We start from the raw sequence: 14,382 nt of genomic DNA on the forward strand, positions 1-14,382 counted from the left end.
CAGCTTTCCCACATTTCCTCCTGCTTTTACCAAGGGAAACAAATGAACTGTGCCATGCAGGAAGAAGAAAGCATCTCTTACATTTTCCATATGTGTAGTGCTGCCTGCTATTTCTGCCTGTTTTCCTGCTTAATAAGAAGGGCCATTCTTTGAAATCCCAGAAACTCTCCTGCTGTGACAGTAATTAACAGGGATGGAGATGGAGCTGGGAAGAGGATTATTGAAGCACAAATTCAGTGTGTAAGCTCCCTGAGGATGAAGAGTCTCAGGTCACTCCATGAGTCACAGTTGCAGTGTGGTGGGAACACTGTCTCCCTGTTTGGGCCTGTCTGGGTTCAGTCAGGTCCTTTTGCCATTGGTGCTTGGCACTGTCCAGAGGGGCCGGATGCTGTTCCCAGGTGCTGAGCAGGCTCTGGGGGCTGAGAACAGAAGTTAGGGTGCCCTGCTGGCCACAAGAATGGATCCAGTGGTCTGGCTTTCTTAATGCACTTGATCCTATGATGTCAGGGAACATTCTGAATTAAATTCCTGTAGCTTTTGGTTGTAAGCCTAATTGCAAGACATTATATGTTAAAGAATACTTTTTTATATGCTGTGTGAAAGATTTCTCTGAAATGGCTGCAACTTCCAAAACTTGTGACTAGAAGCTTATGCCAGAAGTGCTAATATTTGGACATTTACAAATGTAGCCCTTGTCATAGCCATGTCTGTGGCAGCAGAACTGTACTTGAATGCCAAGCTTTACTGGGTCAAATTTCCTGTAATCAAAGGTTCATCTTTCCTTCTGTTACTTTGTGTACTGAGTTCTGCCTGGCTGTTGCCACTCGTTGCCCATTCTATTGCCAGCATTGAAATCCAGTGTGTTACCTTCATCTGCTTTCCTTTGGACTTAAACAGCAACACAGCTGATGTATGTTGGTCTAATCCACTGGTGATGATCTGCCCCATCACAGAGTTGAGCTAGACCCATGGCATGGAGCAGTGGATGTTGTAGTTGCCACTGCAGCCCAAAGTTTGGGTCACATCTGAGAAAAGGACTGAGTTAACTTCCTACCCCAGATCGGACAGATGAATTGTAACACTGAGAAGTGACTCTCTGAGGGTGCAGTGCTGCTGTTTTTTGTTTCTGTGCCTGTTGGGAATGTCTCCGCTATACTGTCTTGCTTGCTTCAGGCAGGGTTTGCAGCCCTCAGATGTGCAATCCTTTGCTTTTCTTCCACTGCTTTCAGTTTCCTCCTACAAACGCCTGCGCTGACTGCGGTTCTCTGCAGCCACATGTCTCAGTAACTGCTTAACCTAGAAATTCATTGCTAAAAAGATCTGACATCATAACACCCTGGAAAAAGACTTCTAACTCCCCTTCCCCCTCCCTGGTCCTTCTCTTTTCTTTTCCCAGGATATATGAAAAGCTGTAACTACTAAATCAAAATCTATTTGATTTTTTTTGTACTCCCTTGATAACTGGGCAGCTGATCCCTATCACCCAGCTCAGGCTTATCTGCTGCCTCCAGCCTCCCTGCTGCAGCAATTGGTTCCTGCGGGGAAAGCACTGGGTTATAAAGTGAGACTGACATCATGGTCAGGGCCTTTTGCTTTCTCACTGTGGCCATTGTTGGTGATATGTTCCTGAGCAAGTGGCTTGGTTTTCTGGGAGGACTGGGGCTGTGGGATTTAGAGGTTCAGAGATATATTTTTAATCCCCTTATTACTTTTTTTTTTTAAGTTGTGAAGTGATGTCAGGGAAGGTGCAGGGTCAACAGCATAGGCTAGAGCCAAGGTAATGGGTTGGTGGTTTTGCTTTAGCTCTTGAAGTTCCCAGGTGAGATCTTGGCCTTCTTAGGCAAGCACTGACCTACATGTGTGTTGTCATTTCAGCCTGTTCTGAAAACAGTTCTAGTGCCAACTGCTGTGCTTGGTATATCACTGTTAATTTTGAACTGTAATTGTAATTTTTCTGTAACTTTTCAATGAGTTTACCAGGGTGCTGAAGAGGCTGTAGATCCATATCTGCACAGCTGGGAGTAGGTAGCTCACTCCCAGCCACATAACACTAGTAGGATGTGGGAATAAAAGCATTCTGGCCCCATCCCTTTTGGCTCAGTCATGTCCTAACTGCAGTGATTCAGCTATCTGGAGCCACTGGAAAGGCTGCAGTCATGTTAGCATCTTTTAATAAGCAAGATGAGGAAGCTGGGACTGCCACAGCTGCAGCCATGCTGGTATTATTTAAATTGCTCAGCCATCATGTGTAATTAGAGTTCTGTTACTCTCATTGGGCGCTAGTTTGAGGTGAGGGAGAATAGAGTTAAATCAAATTGTCTTTCTTCCCTAGGACTGAGGAGTCTGGGCAGAACACACAGCTTTTTTGGCAGTTTGGTTCAAGATGACTTGGCAGTGCAGATAAAACTGCATTTTGCAGTCCCGAGAAGAGTGATGCAGGGTAATTCCTGCAATGGGTGGTGTAAGAAAAGGGCTGAGCTAAGGACAGTGAAGCAGCTGGTGAGATTCAGCCAAATGACAGATCAGCTGCAAGAAGTACAAAAATAAAAAATTGAGATAGTAATTACTAAGAGCTTCTGGGAAAGGCCTTCCCTCTACATGCTTATTCCCAGCAGAAGTCACTGGTCTATATATTCTGTCCCTGCTTTGGCAGCATTTGTATCTGTAGGGCAAAATAGAGGGTCCACAGCCATCCTGTCCCTCAGCTCTCCTGGTCAGCTGCTGCTTTGATGAGCTCTAAAGCCACTCCACACTTCTTTCATCTGCAATGTTTTCTGCTTTTATTATTCAGATGGAAAGAGTTACACGATTCGAAGAGTCAGTACTGTAGTTATGCCTGTATTACCACTGTCTCAAACCCCTAATTTAAAATTACCTTTATGAACAGAAGTTCCTGTAATAATTCTAATTAATAAGATATCCTTTCAAGTAGAAATTAACTGATATTTCTTTTTCAAGGTGCCCTTTCTAAAAAACAGCTTCCACCTTACATTTTCCCCAATGTGAAAAGATTACCACTAAAATGAGAAACCTAACCCTAACTAATTTTCATATTTAAAATACGGATCACACATTTTCTTATTTACAAACCAAAATATAACTTTTAATGTTGAGTTTTTGCAATTAACTATGTAGATGTTAATCACAGAACTAATGTAATTTGAAATTATAGAAAGGTTAAAAACTATACATGAAAAGGTATTAACATACTGATATACTGATGATACATACTAATCCATGCAATATATTTATATAATATTCATGGTAATATTTACCTAGATTTCATCACCATACAGTGTTGAAAGAGACTTTCTTTCTAAGAAATAAAGGTGATACCTCTATTCCAACCATATTTGTAATATTTAGACCCTTGAAATGACAATTTACTTATGACTTTACTTGAGGACTGTGAGAATCAAATGTTTTAAAGACATTATTAATACAGGGATGTGTCATTTTTAATCATACCTGATTAAAATGATATGACCTCTAAAACCTAAGACAAAGAGATGTTTCCTTTAATAGTTTTGAATTAGTTTTTTTGTAACAAAAAGGTAAATAATACTTTCAAAGGAGTTGTGTGTGTATATATATATATAGCTTTAGTTATCTGTAAGCTTTTTATAATATCATTGATTATTTCGCTAAATATAGATAACAAAACCAGCTGTTCTAGGAGTTATTACTGAAAGATTTCTTTTGAAGATATGATAGGGAAGCCTTCCCAGACTAGGTCTTAGTTTTGGCCAAACTAAGTGACCTTAACTGGGAAGAGAAAATATACCACCCAACCCAGGTGTTTTGGGGCTAAAAATGAAAGCAAGTCACTTTAACTAGCTGATTTGGCTTTGCAGAAGCTGAACCCTTTTTACTTTGAGATAAACATGAGGGACCTCATCCGGAAGAGGCTCTTCAAGTCCTCATTGTGAAAAGGAGGCTCCTCAGCAATGGCAGACCTTGGGCGTTGGTAAAGCACGTAGACAGTTAAAGTTTCACTTTGTTCATTTCATTCAAAAGTCCATATTTTGTGCCTATTATAGTTACTAAAACAAAGAAAGGGGTGAAGTGTGGGGTGGCTGTACACCTCTTTCAAAAGTCTTGGGTGCTCTCATGGTCTCATGTTTTCCTCATACTTTTAAATCAATTCACAACATAACCCAGCAAGCCAACAGTTTGTCAGAGGCAGAAGATTGTCTTACCATTGACAATCTGCTCACCCCCCTACTCGAGCTCCAAGACTCAAATATTTAGGAGACATCAGTGGCAGAAGGGTGTGTGTTTTTAATTGAAATGGTTTTGAGTTGAATTGTTTACTGATTTGGTGTTAAGTTGTAACTCTGTAACGTCTAAGCAGTTAACCTGTGACAGGCTAGGGTAAAGGATTGTGATGTTGGTGGGTTTTGCCTGGCAGCTCTTAGGGATGAGTGCTGCAGCTCCAGTGATCCATGGGATCACTGCTAACTAGGGGAGCTAGGTTTGTCAAATTGAGTAGAATGCCTCATTCAAATTAGACTTGCTGTCTTTGTTGTCCTATCTGCAAGGCGCCTGCAGGAGATAACAGCCAACACTTTTACATTTTTTAATATAACTGAAAGGGTGAATTGTCACAGTACAGATAGTACGTAGCTGGTCGGATAAATATGGCTATAATAAACCCAATTTGGTTTAATAAAATTTGGTTTATTATACCAAACCAATCTCCTACTTTGATAAACAAGTCACTAGGTGGACAATCATAGGAGAGATTTAAACTCAGCCAATCCCTTCCAGTCCTAAATGCAGATGTATCATTGGCCAGGGAGCTGGGTGGTGTTACAACCCAGACCAATCAGTGTCTGGACCTGGGAGTTTTGAACTCCCTATATAAGAAGGTTCTGAACAATAAAACAGGCTGTTTGTCTTATGGTCAAGAGCACTCAAGTAATGATTTCTGTCTCCAACCTATGTAACACCTTCCCAGTGGTTTAAACCAAAATGCCCTGCTCTGCATTGGAGTTGAATTAAAAGGGAGTGTTGCCACAGCTCAGTGGACGCACAGTAATTTGCCAAGCCACAGAAACTTCACTGTTTGCAATCACATGGCCATGCCATGCCATGCCTCTCCTCTGATTGAATTGAAGTAACTTGGTCACAGCTGCACAGACACTTGAATTTTAAAAAGACTTAAAAAATTTCTGTTCAGTTATTTGTCTGCACCTATCAGACCTCAACACTCAAGTGCAGGAAGTGGATTTGCAGACATGTTGGCATCCCATCCACAAAACAACTCATGTCCATCCCAGTGCTATCTCTGTACCAGGAGGATGCCTTGGATTTGTGTTCTTTCCCAGTGGGTTTCTGCAGCAGGAGTAGGAATGTAGGCCAGGAATTCTTGGCATTCATTCCTGTCTGATATTGCTGATTGGTAAAGTGTTACAGTGGTGACAATGGGAATCTTTTTTCCTGTAAAAAATGTTATGTATCTGCCTGTTTCACCCAGTGCCTTCTGGGTCAAGTGTAGAGACTACCCAAAATCCGGAGACCACCATGTGGAATTGCAGTTCTGCAGGGCTTTCTGTGTTATAGCTGTGATTTAACTTGCTTTTTGTTCTATGTCTCCCTTCACAACTGGCATAGAAATGCTTGTTTTCACTGTCCTAAAGCTGGTGGAGAGCTCAGGCAGCCTCGTAGCCTGCAATGAAAGGTCCGAAGTTCCACCTGTGTTTGGCTGGAGCTACCAGAAGTGAGTCCTTGCTGGCTGTTTGCTTTTTCATCAGAAATGGCAACAATAAACTCTCCTGAGACTTTGTCCTGCAAGTGTATTTGGGTGGACAAAGGGTCAGCTGGTGGTGGAAGTCCTCTGTCTCATGGCTTGGCTTTTTTCTGCAAAATGTAACTAGACTCCAAAACTGGAATAGAAATACAACTCATTGGATTATCTTGCTCCTGCAAAGAGAAAATAAGGTCTAACAAGCGTGTTACAGAACTCTGATGCATCCCACTCTCATTTGCTGCTGTGGATACCCCAAACAGTGTTGCCTTCCCATTAAGGCAATGAACTGAAGTCTGTGAGAGGCAGGAAAATGACTTCAGGAATGTTGGAATTTCTGTAGCGTGGCAGCAAGTCGTTGTAGAGCAGTTGGCAGAAGTAAAACCATTTGTCCTTACAGTGTGGAAGCATAGAGTGTGTCCAACCAAAATGCAGGCTCTCTTCAAATAGCTGTGTTGGGTGAAGCTGGAGGGGGAAGGATGGTACAAGGGACAGTGGCAGAGCTAAGAGGAGACCAGCCTTGCTGCCCACTGCCTGTTAGAGCCCTGTTCACTGGGAGGTACAGTTTTGGCAAAGAATGTTTAGTGTGCAGGTGGGCATTATTTTATATCTACTGTAATTTGAGAGCAGTTAGGATCTAAAAAGCCCTCAAAAGCAGTGATACTGAGCAATTGGCACTGCTGCCAGCACTGACAGAAACACACATTTCAGCTGGCAGAAACATGAAGCTGTGCTTTAAAAAATATGTTTGACATTGCAAAATGAAGAGTTTGCCATCATTGTCCTGCTGAATCAGGTAAAAACTCATCAGGAAACACTGGACACTGTCTAGTTCCTGGCCACCAGCATTGTCTGTAATAGAAGTGGTTTTTATTTTTGCTTGTTTAGCAGCTTTCAGTTTTGCTTGCAAAAAATAAAATGAACAAGATTCCTTCTCCAACCCGGGCAGTGAGCTATTCCACAGACATCTGTCAAAAAAACCAAAACACCCTGCTGTAGCAAGGGATTGGGTTGGGTTCCCTCAGGATTTCTGGTTCTTAGGCCATGAGGGATGTTGCTGAAATTCTCAGCACTGAAAGCTCTTTGATTTCACTGGTAGCAGAGTGTGACAGGGGACAGTCTCCTCTGTTCCCTGTCGAGGGGAGGGGGCTGTTTGCAGTTGGGCAGTAGATGGTACCAGTGCAATTAAAAAAATAATAAAAGTTGGGACAAAATTACTCCCCTGAATGTGACTTTTATAGTGCCTGAGACGAGCAAGAACATGGGTACTCTCAGGGCTTTGAGATGCAAGGAACTCAATATTATCCATCCTGCTTTTCTATGCATTAAGGCTTTTAAAAATGCCACTTCCCTCCTCTTCCCACTTCTTGCAGAAACAGCATCCCTTTATTTCTTGTAGAATACATACACACAATTCTTTTTGTAAATGGCACAATCTCGCTTTCACCATACTGAATTGAAATTCTAAATTTTAGCCTGACTTTCCTGAAGAGGTGGTAATGCTCAGTGCAAGGCAGTTTATTCCATCTGATGGCTTATTATCATCACTCACTTTCCTCCTTTGTCTCAGAGTGGTTATTAATTGGTGCACCCGTACATCCCTACTTAGCACGAAAACTCAAGTCTCTCTGTTTAGCAGCACAGGCCTTGCTAAGACTGTCCTTTTAGGCTGCATTTAGAGGAAGTGGCCACATCATTGGTTTTCTGTCCTGACCAGTTTGGTATTTATTTTCAGTATAGCCTGAATAGAGGCAAAAGATGTTTGTGCAGTCCATGTGCTTGGAACAGCTCTGCAGGGACATCCAGGTGAGGAGGAAAAGACTGGGGTGGAAATGAAAAACCCTAAATGTAGACCAGTGCAATTTTGGGTGTAGACTTCAGACAGGGAAAGAGAAGGGAGTTGAAGGCTGGGAGAAGCAATGCTGTATTTCTGATCTGGATGGAGACATCCAGGACATTGCTGTCTTCTTTTCATGCTATACCTGTGCTCCTTCCTGCCTCCTTCAGTATGATCAACAACTCAGATAGTGTCACTCTCTGTCTGCATGTGTGTAAATAACAATACCTTCCTTCCAGTGTTAAGAAACAAAAGCAAGTTACTCTGTGGTAGGATTGATGAATTGGGGCTCAGTAGAGCCAGCTCCCCTGTTCCTGGGGGAAGAGATGAGGAACAGCAATTGGATGACTTGTCTAAGACAATGTGTGACAAAATTAGGAGCAGGAATTGGGAATTTAGTGCTTAAGACTTTGGCTTTCTGACAAGATCATCTGTCTGTCATCAACAGAATGGAAACATATGAGTTGTGCCTTTGTTTTTAGGAAGAAGAGATTAAATCCAAGTGGGTTATTTCAGTTTGGCCTGAAAGGCTCAGTGGCAGGTGCAAACTTTCTGCTTCCTGTCATCCAGCTCTTAATTGCAAAATGTCTTTGCTATTTGATGTGGCATTCTGAATTGCCAGGATGTTGTGCTACAGCAAGATGACACAAGCATTGCTCTGTTGCTGTCTGGTACCAGCTTTGCTGGTAGGCAGGAAATGGAGCACTGACTTCTTGGTATTACTGCCAACAAGGTGTCTTGGAGCACAGGGCTGCCAGAGTGAGGTGCCCACTCGTGTCTGTCCCTGCTGGCTGCTCAGGATCCCTCTCTGTTTCTTACCTGGAGTGCAGCAGTGAGGCTGGGTCAGCTCCACCTGAGTCAGGTTTTAGCACTGAGGCAGTTTGTTTTAAGGGAAAAGGAGGTAAAACAATCAGCAGCAAGAGTCCTGACTCCACGCCCTACTCCAGTGTAAGCTGGTAAAACTTTTTCTGGCTTTGGGAAAGTTTTGGACTGGTTGGCCTCAGGAGTCTGCCAGAATGCTGCTCTTGCTGTAGGCATGTAGCTACAAAGGAAAGGGGGGAGAAAAGCAGTGATAGAATGAGTGAGAAGAAAGGGGCAGGAATAGAAATTGAATCCAGCTCCATATTCTACATGGGAAAATTAACATTTCTTTTAAGCCAGCAAGATGGCAGAGCCTGGCTGCATAGAGATAAATGTGTACAGCAGCTGCCCAGTGGGGTTTTACAGGTTGATAGTGTTTAGCATGATGCATTTAACAATTTCATTGTCAAATTTTCTCAGTGATGTGACACAAGGTGAAAAAATCTGCAACAGGAAGGTGAGGGGTATGTGCTGAATCCTACAAGAAGTAGCTTCTCCACTCTGTGGCCTAATGAATGCCTGGGTAAAAGACAAACTGAAGAAAGCATGTGTGAAAGACAGGGAGCTCACATCACCTCTGTCTGGTGAAGTGACAAGAGGTTTAATGAGGATACCCTGACAACAGACTGTGCTGTGCTGCCTGCACAGGCAGATCACTGCTGTCCTGAGGTGGCTGCTCAGGGTTTGTATGTCTTAATGAGACCCACCCCATTGTTTGCAGTGGTGAAGCCAGCTTGGCTATTCCTGCCTGCTTGGTATTTGTTACCACACAGTAATGGGAACATCAGTATGGTATAGCTTAAAGTGAACTTTTTCTTCTGTGGGGAAGAGTTGTTCTTGGTGGTATCTGTAACATCTGGGAAAAGGGATTTTTGTCTTGAACCTGAGGTGGTTCTGAATTTCTGCACAGAGATATGAATGAGGAGCCAGAGGGTGGATCCAGCAGGATTAAGGTTCATGCTTGAGCCTTGTTCCACTACCCCATCTCACATTCTGAATTTGGCTTGGGAAATGAGGACAGCTGAGATGATTGGCTAAGAGAGACCCAGTCTGGTGAGAGAATGCTAAAAAATTGACTCAGTGTAGCTAGCAATAAAAAAAGTCTGACAGGTCTGTGAAAGCTGTCTACTAATGCATCCTAGGAAGAGGTACTGGGGGAGGGCTGCCTCATTTAAGCTCATTTAAGGGACATGTGAGCATAAGAATGTACAATCTAGTCCACAACAAATGGAGGCTGCAAATAAGAAAAATTATTCCAACCATCAGAGTGAGGTTGTGAAGCATTTTTCCCGTAGGAAAAGAAGAAAAAAAACCCCGAATTTTATAGGACTTTGCTGATGAATTACAGAGCATGAGTGCCAGCAGTAGCATAGACTGGACTTGAAAACACAGAACATCCCTTCTGAGCCACACCCCTGATCCTACACTTTTTAATTTTTCATGCTAAGCTCCCAGCTTCATGAAAAGTGGGAGGAATAAACATTGCTGCTACACTCAGGTCCTTCACAAAGGAGCAGAACGAGACCACTTTGAGCATGTTGTCAACAAAGTCCAAGAATTTAACATGGAAGCTTTGAAAATGAAGAAATGTTTAATAATAATAATCTGTAGTTTAAACCTGTTTCATCACCACTGGCTTGCTGTGTAAGGAAATTTCAAGATGAACTATCTGCTCTAAGTGCAAATAAGTATATTTTGCATGTATTTTTTTTATGGAACTGCAGGACAGTATTGACAATTGAAGTTAGTCTGGGCAGAGGAAATGAACCATCAAATCTCAGCAGAGTATAAAGACTATAATGCTGACTGCTGAGAGCAGTACAAGATCCCTCTTGAGTACCAGGGGAGAATGATGATGAGATATTTTCACAGAGTGGATATGCAAAAGAAAACAGTGCACAGTGAAACACTGATATGAATACTTTGGTATCAGGAATCATCTTCATGTCTTCTGGGATTCTCCTAAGTTAAATAGATGATGCTTTAGAAAGCTGACCTGCATTATTTCAGGGATGTAGCCCACAAGTTTTATTAACATGCTGTTAGGAGAATGTTCTGATTTTCTGCAATTAAACAAAAATCAGTTATGATTTAACATTCTGTGTCTGAAGCCAGAAGCTCTATTAAATTACTATATGTGTGGAGACAGATACCATCCAGAGAAATGGATTTGGCCAAAATAAGATAACTATGAAGAATAGAGTGACTTGCTGCTTCTAACAGATTGGCAACCTAACTGTTTGACAAAGGAAAAGACCAAATGGCAGGGTTTGCTTTGACATTTTTAACAGCAATACTTTTTCTCAGTGTTTATTCCATCTCAACTCTTCTGGCTTTCAAATTGTTGCCAATAGTCTTTACACGTGAAAACGTCTTGTATGGTCAAGAACCTTTTTGCTCTTTAACAGTGAGTACCATGTGAAAGGGACTTGTCAGACCGGTGCTCTCTGGCACAGTTGTTAGTGCTGAAAATGTTGCATTGTGTTTCTGTAGTTGACAGTCTGGGCGTTTCCCTGAGTCAAAGGCTCCCCCTGTGTTGTTACTCTGTGCCGAGCTAAAACCAGAGCTCAGCAAAGTCTGGCAGTGTTCTTCCATCGCAGGGCCTGCCCGTGTACATGATCACCAATAATCAGCTGCGCAGTAGCAGCTTGTTTTCTGCTCTCTGGCTTGTTGGAGATGATATATGAAGTATGAAGAATAATGTGAGTTGTTGTTCTTAAGCTACGTTAAGCCCACTGTGCTGACAGCAGCAAAACAGAACTTGTTTTGACAAGGAGTTGAGTTAACGTGACACAAAAGCTAAATTCAGGAAAGATGAAGATCTGTCAGACCCTGGGGTTTTTTTTTTGTTTGGTTTTTTTTGGGGTCTTTTTCCTGTTGTGGGTCATTCTGAAAGCCTCTCCCCAGCACTCCTACCTTCCCAGGGTTTATTTTCTGAGCTGCTACCTTCTCCACAGTCTGAGAGACTCCTTGTTTTTTGGGGTTTTTTTTTTTCCATTGATCTTTGTTGCTTCCAGCAGAAAGAGCGAAGATTTATTTTGAGACTCATGGATCGTTACAGTATTGGTAGTTTTGCATCTTCATGTGGTTGTGACATGTCACTGTGAGTTGTTGCTTCCAAGGAGACAGATTCAGCTCGACAGGAGGAAGACAGTGTCATATCTCATGACATGTTTCTCTGCACCGTGGGGCATGTATGAGGAGTGAGGACCCCAACACAGATGGCTTGGGCCTGTAATCCTTTTATGTCTTCTCTCAGGCAAGCTTGGGGATTTCAGGCCATCTCTGGGGCATGGATCAGACAGGACTTTCTGTTTCTGTAACCATCAAGGGGCAATTGCTACCCCAGTAGGTCATTGAACCAGCTCATTTTGCCACAGTCTGAAGGATGGATTGCTTGAGGTCTGGCATTATTCATGCTGGGATGAGTATGAATAAATCTGTGCTCCAGTGTGTAAACTGTTTGCATAGCAGAGGTTGGAAAGGTGGTGGTCTCCCCTGCAATGTTGTATGAAGGCTTTGCATTACCCTGAAGGTGGAAATATCTGAACTTAAAAGAATCAGGGTGCTGAAGGTGAATGGACTCTGACAGTCAGTGACAAATAGCATGAATGCTTTCCATGGTTCACCTGGACTGGGGGATCCTGTGGCTACATACTGATGTTTCTCTGGGCTCAGGTACATCCCCAGTGTGATGCCAGGAGACTGGGATGGTCTGCACCCAGTAACCAGGATTGCAAAGCCAATTATAAAGTTTCTGTTCCACAGTTTAGATTTATTGAGTTAGTCCTGCTGCTGGATATTTATTAATTTTTTGTCTGTAGGTATTTTCTGCAGGTTCTCTACTCTAGGTAATGGACTTGTACCAGTGAGCCGTAGGAGCTGATCTCAACAGGAAAGGACCTTTCTGGTGTTATCAGTAGGCAAATGTGCCTGGAAAACTGCTCACTTGTACAAGTGTGCTACCCCTCCTCCCTCAGTACTTGTTCAGCTTTCACCAGTCACCGACTGCCATAACTGAAAATCATTCTCCCCTGATGCCATGGGCTTTGGATGACAGTCCAGTTCCCAGTGGCCAGGTCACAAATGGCTCTTCTGTCAGTACAGGGAACCCTTCTCCAGGACTGCATGAGCCAAAGAGGGCTTGTTCTTGCCAGGCCATCCTGACCAGATTGCAGTGACCTGAGCTAGGAAAGTGCCTCCATCTGTTGCATCTCTTTTCAAACTGCTGGTCCTTAAACACAATATTGATTTAAGTGGTAAATGTTGGTAAAACACTCTGGGATTGTGAGCTAGGAGCAACACCGAGGTGTATTAGAAGCCTGTAGAAGACTTTGACCTTCATAATGCTGAGGCTCTTCCTGCTTTCCCTCCAAGTGGCTGCAGAGCTCCCGCTGACCTCAGCTGGGCAGGACAGAACCAGGAAATGCAACACTTGTCTTGCTGCCTTGCCCAAAGTGATGTCAACAGCCTGGTTCTGTCAGGTAGATGGCCATAATATGCAGGGAAAAAAGTATTAATAAGCTTAATAATTATTGTCATGTTATTGCCATGACCAGCTGGGCTTTGCCTTTGTGTGTCCATGTGCAGGTGCTCTTTTACCTCCTCCTCTTCCTCCCCAGCTGAGGAAGTGCAGACAGAGACATGTTTCTCACATCTGCAGAAGCCTTGGGGTTAATGTTGGTGTCTAATGCAGGAGTGGGGGACTGAGGGCCATGACAGTGTAGCTCTAGGCTTTGCATGAAAGAAAACATCTTCACCACAACAGAGAGCACACTAGCAACCACTCCTGAATGTCAGAGCAGCAGCTAATATTGCAATTGCTAAAATGTCCTGATTAGGACAAATTTAGGAGAAAACCTCCAAATTGGTTTTTGAAGACATGCTCCAGAATAGCAAATTCAAGTGGCCCCTCCCCAGCTGGTTTCGAAAAAGATTTCCTCGGAGAAAAGTGGAAAACACTATTTATTTAACAAAGTATCCACAAGCATTAAAAAACAAAACAACAAAAAAACCAATAGAACCTCTTGCTGTTCAAAGAGATAGCAAATTTAGAAAGTCCTTGCCATGAGTTACAGCTTGGCTTGCTCAGTCTCTTATCAGTCCCTCTGGTGCTGGAAAATGCCGAGGCCCCAGTGGGCCATAGCTGTGAGCTCCTGGTGCTCTTCTGGGTTTTCAGTCCAGAGTAGGTTCAAACAGTTCCAAGAAAAAGAAAAAAAACAGTCCAGGGAGCTTCTCTGCCTCATCTAGCTAAAATAAAAGCAAAGGAGATCTCTGTCCTGCTGTCTGTCCATGCTGCAGACAACCCAGTCCAGGAGCAGAATGTGGAGCAGTGAGTGCAGTTTCTGGAAACAAACCCCACGCTTCTTGTTCCCCCGCTTTGCTCTCAGAACCAGTCCTAAAGGTACAGAGCACAATATCCAACATAAACAGAACTGACAATTGGGGATACAGGCATCATAAAGTCACCCTAGGACATAAAATACCTGTAGCATCTTTTCTGAAGATGTAGTGGGAGAGGAATGTTGGGCAGCAGAGGTGCAGTGGACCTGAATCATCTGCAGTGGGTGATTTGTTGAATGGAGCTCTGTGTGTGGTGAGGAGCTGGATCTGCTCTGTGGTTTTCTAAAGGACTGTTGTCCCCATCAGTGGTCAGCTTAATCTTACTGCTGCAGTGTCCACACCAGCTCAATGCTCCATTTATCCAGAAGGCAGATGATAAGACAGGATGTTCTGGCCAGGGACGTTGCCCCTGTCAGAATAACTCCAATTGCCCTGGGCGTTTCCCAGTGGTGCCTGTGTGCAAGAATGCAGGTGCTGAGCTGCATTTCCAGCTTTGCTGAGAGCTACTAGCTGCACACTGGAGTTTGACACTGTAATAATAGATTTCTTTTGTCAGATGAAAATTAATCTCGGATTATCTGCTTCACCAATC

This window comes from Zosterops lateralis (assembly GCF_965231275.1).
Source record: "Zosterops lateralis genome assembly, chromosome: 11".
In the NCBI taxonomy this organism is placed as follows: Eukaryota; Metazoa; Chordata; class Aves; order Passeriformes; family Zosteropidae; genus Zosterops; species Zosterops lateralis.